Source organism: Ruditapes philippinarum, unplaced genomic scaffold (assembly GCF_026571515.1).
Source record: "Ruditapes philippinarum isolate M1 unplaced genomic scaffold, ASM2657151v2 ctg3166_1_1_1_1, whole genome shotgun sequence".
Classification (NCBI taxonomy): Eukaryota; Metazoa; Mollusca; class Bivalvia; order Venerida; family Veneridae; genus Ruditapes; species Ruditapes philippinarum.
The window spans coordinates 138824-146496 of NW_026860098.1; the positions used below are offsets into that span (position 1 = coordinate 138824).

Consider the following 7673-nt stretch of genomic DNA (forward strand, 5'->3'; position numbering starts at 1 on the left):
TTGTTGTTATTAGTTTTTTTAACATAACATTGAACATTGCTTAAAATATGTTATTGGCGTTAAAACAAATTCACCGAACAACCAAAGAAGTTGTTTTGATAAAACACATAAAGATTTTCTTATTCCACAACACTTAATAATTATTTTCATCACGAAATACAAGTATTAGTATAGCAAAACAAATTATGCCTTTAATGCAGTGAAGCACGTTTTCTGCTAATGCACTTATATTATTAAGAAATCAGTTTAATTTGAAAGAATGCCTTAACCCCCCGCCCCAACCTCCTGCACTTTCCTGATACGAAATATCTCTTCTCTTATATTGTTTTCTCCTTGTTATAATCATCCGTAAGCAGCGTAATGACGTCATCCTAAGCAAACAACCCGTTCATAAACAAGCTGACGTTATTTCATACATACAAGAATGGCAAATGGGGCAATGGTGTAAACACAATACGACGTAAGTTTTATTGTTAAAAACTTGATAAAATAACGTTTTTTTTTTATTATTTCTTTTCTTTAATAATTTCTATATCTTTGCAACAGTAGGGTGTGAAAATCGAACAGCGTTATGCAAAAATCGGCACCGGAAGTTATTTCCGCTTGAAAAAATAACATTAGTGATCTTCCTTATTTTATCGTGTAAGAATCGAAATAACATCGGTCTGAGAGGTGTATATCGGCTATTTAACACCGGTTTTGTCGTTTTGATGCGAAAACATTATAGTCCAGTCATTCTAGCTCAAAATAGAGCCAAACCTCAAACAAATTGCAACAGAAAATATTTTGAGTGTTTTGAAACCCCAGACCTATATTGTATAACATATCAAAAGTCTAGAAAAATCTAAATTGGAGAATGTTTTCAAAAATTGAGATCAAATATATGGGTATCATTGTATTTATTTTTTTAATTTAAACTCAATGTAATACATACATAAAATTTTCCAATCAGTTTTATATATAATATGCATAAAAATATAGCTTAATCTATCCCTATAGTAACATAAAGTAATCAAAAAGTTGTTTTTGTTTAAAGAAACTACTTTTACCTTTCTAAAATTTATTAATTAACTTAAGTGGGTGGGGTAATATTATATTTTTACATTGCTGTAGATCAACAATTTATTGAAAGCTCTATGTTATATAATATTAAACAGAAAATACATAATGGTTTACGTACATGTGAAAAATGTCAAGTTTCAACGTTTTATGAATTTAATTTACATTCCATCAATAATTAATGCATATATTGAAATATTTATATTAACATTGTACAGCTAGTGGGTGGGGTAATTTTATACAAAATAAGGAAACATTAAGGAAATCTTTATTATCTATGATAATAATATTGAGTTTTATATTAACTTGAATACTTTCAAGCACATCTGTTGTATTTTTTTCTGAGTCATTAAATAACATCATGACATTGGGTCAAAAGACCTTTTGGAAGGTCAATTTCAAATATTTGATACATTTGAGCATAAAATGTAAAAAAAAAAAAATATTTGCAAATTTTAATTTGTAAAATATCTTCGCTTTGCATAAGCACAAGAATGTCATGACTTTTACAAAGCGTCACTCGCTTCTGTAATTTCTGGTCGACCAATCTTTCACTTTTTATCACTAGATGGTAGCACCTGAAATTCTTCTGTATCTTTTCCAGTTCTGAAATTAGACTAGCATAAACATGTTTGATGGTAAAGAGCATCCTCTACAACCTGTTCTATCCTTGCTCTCACTGTATCAGACAAACTTATCAGTCATGTGAAAACTTATCAGTCATTGATCTCAATGGTGGCATCAGTGTTTTCTTTTCCTGTCTTAGTGTCTCTTTTAGTGTAATGTGGGTTACAGTACATCTTTCTACACTCAATGTGAATATATTATTCCAATTCAACTTTTAAACTGTCATTTTATTTCTCACTGGCAGCATTTATTCCCTTGCATTCCTTTCCGTTGCCTTTAACTGTCTTTGTATGATCATCAAACAGCCGTTATCCAATCCGAAAGGAGTTCATCTTGAAAAAAAAAAAAACAATAACTGATATTGTAAGATTTGTAAAATATGTTTTTTACATTATATGGAGGTTGATCCAGAATTACCCAAAATTTGTTTATAATTCTGATAACTTTTTATGTTTTCTTCATTAAATTTATAAATGCGCAAAGATCGATGTTTCTTCTATTTATTTGCCAAATATAATTGATAATAAACATCCAGTACCGTCTCAGGCCGCCTTAAATAACCCTGGATATGCCACAGCAACACGACGTTCGTTGAAATTTATAATACACCAAAGTGCCTGACACAAAAAGGGATCATGTCCAATATTTGCCGAAGGTTAATGTAAAGCCTGCTAAAATTTAACGTCGTTTGAACATTGTATTTTTGTGTAATCATTTGTAATTGCAACGTTTATTTATGCAAAAACGTCTTCATTAAGGCGTCAGAAAACGGCACTTTCATAAACATTTGTCAACTGTTTAGACAGCCTACCATAGAAACATCTAATATGATAAAAAAATTCGACACAAGTATTTTGTTAGTCATGCATACAAAACTTTTTGAGGGGTAAAGAAGTTTTTTTACCAGACTGTTGGAGTAATTTTAAAGATAAATACATATCGTTTGCGGCATAGAAGAATACGCGTGAAGTTAACGTTCTCCGTCGCTGTGGCGATTGAAAAATACAAATATGCTGTCATATGCGGCCTTACACAATTTCAATGCGATTTAAAAAAATGAATTCTAATTGACGATTGTGTGCTGTTTTTCATACTTTATTTGTTTTCTTTTACATGCACTTTTTATCTAATGAAATTGTATGAATCATATATTTTATGCCTTCAGCTTTAAGATGATCTTGTGTATGAATCACAGCAATCAAAGCAATTAGCAGTTCAATAGTCATAGGTTTAGGTTGTTAGTACACTTACAGTGAATGGCATCGGGAGGATTCCCTATGTATAAGAACAATAGAACATCAACCTTTTTTGCATAATGTGACAAATCCTATCTTTGCTTATATGGTAGGCATACTGTGTTTATTTATCATATTCTTGTTTCCTTGTAAAGAGGATATATTACGCAGTAATAAAGTGATTGTTATATGAACTTTGAATAAATATTATTGAATTTATTGTTTAAATTACGGGTATTTCTGGATCATCCCTTGCATTCTTGTATTCTAGTTATTTGTAGCTGATTACGTACTGTTTCAGTTATCCCAGAACAGTACGTGTTATTATAAGATGTATTTTTCCTAAAAGGCTTTCCTTAAAATGTTTTAGGTGTATTTATTTGATCAAAGTTGCTGATATGACACACATTTCTTGCATATCAGACTGGCGTTTCCGTTAGTATTGCCCATGCCGGAAATTTCATCTGGTATAGGGGGTGCCAGATGAGTCGCGTGCTGTATAATGTCACGCTTAAGCCCCAGTCACAATAGAGCTTACAACCAGTGAAGACCAGTTCACGATCATCTGGTCGCGGACAATCTTTAAAACGTGTTACGACGGTCATCGGTGATCTTTGACAGTCGCAGGCTTTCTTCTTTAGGTTCCACGACCAATTTCAGTCGTAGAGAGGTTTTTGAGCTTGCACAAAAACCTCCTTGCGATCAAACAGGTCGCTAGTAATCTTATAAGGTCTTAGGCTATCGCACGATGGTCGTTCAGAAGTGCGACAATCTTACGACAGTCTTTACAAATTGCCACTAGTCACTGATAATCATGAGTAGTCTTTAGTAATCGTGTGATGGTCGTACGACTAGTTGTAGGTGATCGCATGACAGGTCACGGGTAGCCGTAAGTAATCCCACACAATCTTGAGACCATCGTACGTTTGCATATGACCTTGTCGTGCGATTGTCAATGATGACTGGTCTTACGATAGTCGCAGAAGTAAATTTATCTGCAAAAAGGGTTTTGGCCGCAGACAATCGCTGATGATCGTCAGTTTTACAAGTCGCGGTGGTCGCAAGTAATCTTAAGCTCTAGTGTGACTGGGGTTTTAGGATGACGTAATTTTACCGTTATGAATGAAGTTGTAATTTCATACGCTGTTGTACGAAAAATAGTTTCGGTTGTAATGGCATAAATTCCCATTGAAAATTAAGATAAAGAATTCAAAATATAATGTTATATCATAAAAAAATGCAAGAAAAATATCTGACATATGTTTGCGGTTCGGATCGGAATATCCGTCCCTCGGTAACCCGCCCATGTGCGGTAACTCGGCAAGCCTCGTTACCGCCCAATGGGCGGGTCACCTCGGGACGGATATTCCGATCCGAACCGCAACATATGACAGATATTATTATTATTTTCTAAGGTTTTAATCTAAAATTATAAATATAAAATACCTACTGGTTAAAGTGTTTGGAAGTAACGTAAAGATAAAGTCACATATTGAGTTTAAAAATGTCACCTTTCAATTTTAAGCATTTCTAATGCCCATCCGTGCATGCATTCAAAAATATTTGTACTGATATGTTACTATATGGAACTTATGACACACTTTAAAAGTTTGCTTATATGAAAAATATCATTAAAGTGATTTTGTGAAACAAATGTCTCAACTATGCATCTTTACCTTTAACTCGTATACATCACAGTGTCCTCAGAACACATGATCGGGCATACCCATTGGCTCTGGTGTGTTGATGAAATCTGTAACATAGAAATTACTTCAAGTTTCTTATTTTCATATTTACGTGAAATAAGGTTCTATAGAATACACAGATGTTTTTATTGTTACATCTATTTGCTTAAATTTTGATTTTAAAAGTGATAAAATTATACTATAGTCAACTTAGGTGTGCATTCCGAAAGAAATACTAATATATCACTGTGAATTAATCTTATACACGTAATGCACTTTTTCAAATTCTCGCAGGTGCTATTGTATGCATAAAAGATTTTCTTTTGAATTATGGATCAACTGTGCATGTTTACCTTGAACTTATACACATCGCCAATCATGAACCAAAACTAGAAATCACGTTTGTTTATTGATAAATTTTTCATGTCACCTTTTCATGTATAAATTTCTTCTATGTCTATTAAAAACTGAAAATAATTTCAGATATATTGAATTATGCATACAACGCTCTATTTCCTCCATGTTTAAAATTCACTTAAACTAGTAAAAGAAAATGTTTGATATTTGTGTTATATATGTAAAAATATTACAAATGTAAGCACAAGAAAGCAAACTTACTCATTTAGTGTACATATAGTTTACTGGATTTTTTTTTATTTTCAAAATCAAGCATACATCAATGAAGACTACCTCAAAGCGGTACCCCTGAAATAATAATTACATTAAATACATTATATATGTAAAACAATTTTAAAAAACTATTAAAAAATACAAAAAAAAAACAACCTTGAATACACATTTAACAATAAAACATGATTAAAGTATTCAGAATTTATTTAACGTAATTCGTCATAATTAAAGTGATAATGGCGTTCCATAGTTTAAAAATACTGTCGAAATTAACTTGTTATAAATACACATTTTTAGGGCGATTTTGAATGTTAACTAACACAGGAGTTAATCAGAGTTGTAATTTATATAAATTAAACTGTTTTCCATGAAAAGTATAATACAGATCGCTTGAAACACCTGTTGACCTTCAACGGATAAAGAACTGGTAAAACAAGTAATAATTTTCAACAAATACTCATAATAAACTTACGACCACACATTAATAATTCCTATTATGATCTGTAATATTTTAAGGAAGATATACCAACCCACTTTACAGTGTACTTTACTGACATTTATTTTGTTTACACTTATTTTGTTTGTTGTTGTCGCCATTATGCAGTCGCTATTCTGAGTATCGGAAACGCTTTGTTCGCCTATGGAAGACCGTTGTCGTCAGAAAAAAATCACAAAAAATAACGCGATAAAAACCCGTTTTTTCTATGTTGCGCAACTTAGATTTTGCTAGACTTTTGATATGATTCATGTTATTCCATATACTTTCTATACCAGTTAAAATATTTTCTGTTGCAATTTGTTTGAGGTCGATTTACAGACTGACTGGACTATTAACCACTCAGGCCTACGGCCTTCGTGGTCAATTTCTACGCATCAAAACTCCAAACCGGTATACACCTCTAAGGCCGATGTTATTTCTTAATTATATCCCGAAAGCAACGGAAACAAAAAACTTATTACTTCAAATCATGCAAAAGCAGAGGTATGTATTGGTAGCTTTCGACTCACGTATAGGTAGCTAACGACGTATGTATAGGTAGCTTACGACGTATGTATAGGTAGCTTACGACGTATGTATAGGTAGCTTACGACGTATGTATAGGTAGCTTACGACGTATGTATAGGTAGCTTACGACGTATGTATAGGTAGCTTACGACGTATGTATAGGTAGCTTACGACGTATGTATAGGTAGCTTACGACGTATGTATAGGTAGCTTACGACGTATGTATAGGTAGCTTACGACGTATGTATACGTAGCTTACGACGTATGTATACGTAGCTTACGACGTAGGTATAGGTAGCTTTCGACGTATGTATAGGTAGCTTACATGTATAGGTAGCTTACTTCGTATGTATAGGTAGCTTACGACGTAGGTATACGTAGCTTACGACGTATGTAAACGTAGCTTACGACGTAGATATACGTAGCTTACGAAGTATGTATAGGTAGCTTACGACGTAGATTATACGTAGCTTACGACGTATGTATACGTAGCTTACGACGTATGTATACGTAGCTTACGACGTATGTATACGTAGCTTACGACGTATTTGTTGGTAGCTTACGACGTATGTATACGTAGCTTACGACGTATGTATACGTAGCTTACGACGTATGTATTCGTAGCTTACGACGTATGTATTGGTAGCTTACGACGTATGTATACGTAGCTTACGACGTATGTATAGGTAGCTAACGACGTATGTATACGTAGCTTACGACGTATGTATACGTAGCTTACGACGTATGTATACATAGCTTACGACGTATGTATAGGTAGCTTACGACGTATGTATAGGTGGCTAACGACGTATGTATACGTAGCTTACGACGTATGTATACGTAGCTATACGTCGTAGCTTACGACGTATGTATTCGTAGCTTACGACGTATGTATAGGTAGCTTACGACGTATGTATACGTAGCTTACGACGTATGTATACGTTACTTAAGACATAGAGGATATTGAATGAGTGTAAGTTCAATACTGAATTTATTGCACGAGTTGAATAAAATTATATAATGCGAGCCTCTGGCGAGCATAATATTATTTTATTCAACGAGTGCAATAAATTCAGTAATGAACTTACACGAATTTAATATTCTATTTATCACATACCCAAAATAAAGACTGTTTAAAGTGAAATAAGAGTCATTTTTCATTGACACGCCTATAGTATAACGCTTACATACACTATGTTTGTATGACGCTAATGACGTCACGTCAAAATATATGCACGGCCGTGCAATACCATATTTACGGAGTCGCAAAATCGGCACAGGTGTGTGATAAGAATGTATACGTAGCTTACGACGTATGTATACGTAGCGTACGACGTTTATAATACTGCACGTTTGTAACGTCGCTTTTAATTGGATAATCGTGACGTTTATATAGTTTTATATACATGGCTGCTGTCGATTCATGAAGAA

General features: G+C 33.4%; 1 long non-coding RNA gene across 1 annotated transcript; it reads right to left on the reverse strand.

The window, feature by feature from the left end:
* Positions 1 to 722: 722 nt before the first annotated feature.
* On the reverse strand, positions 723 to 6063 carry LOC132758889 (uncharacterized). Its single transcript, XR_009629637.1, has 4 exons — positions 5767 to 6063; positions 5225 to 5311; positions 4598 to 4674; positions 723 to 2018 (listed from the first exon to the last, which is right to left on the reverse strand). It is a non-coding gene; the product is annotated as an uncharacterized LOC132758889 (long non-coding RNA).
* Positions 6064 to 7673: the final 1610 nt, after the last annotated feature.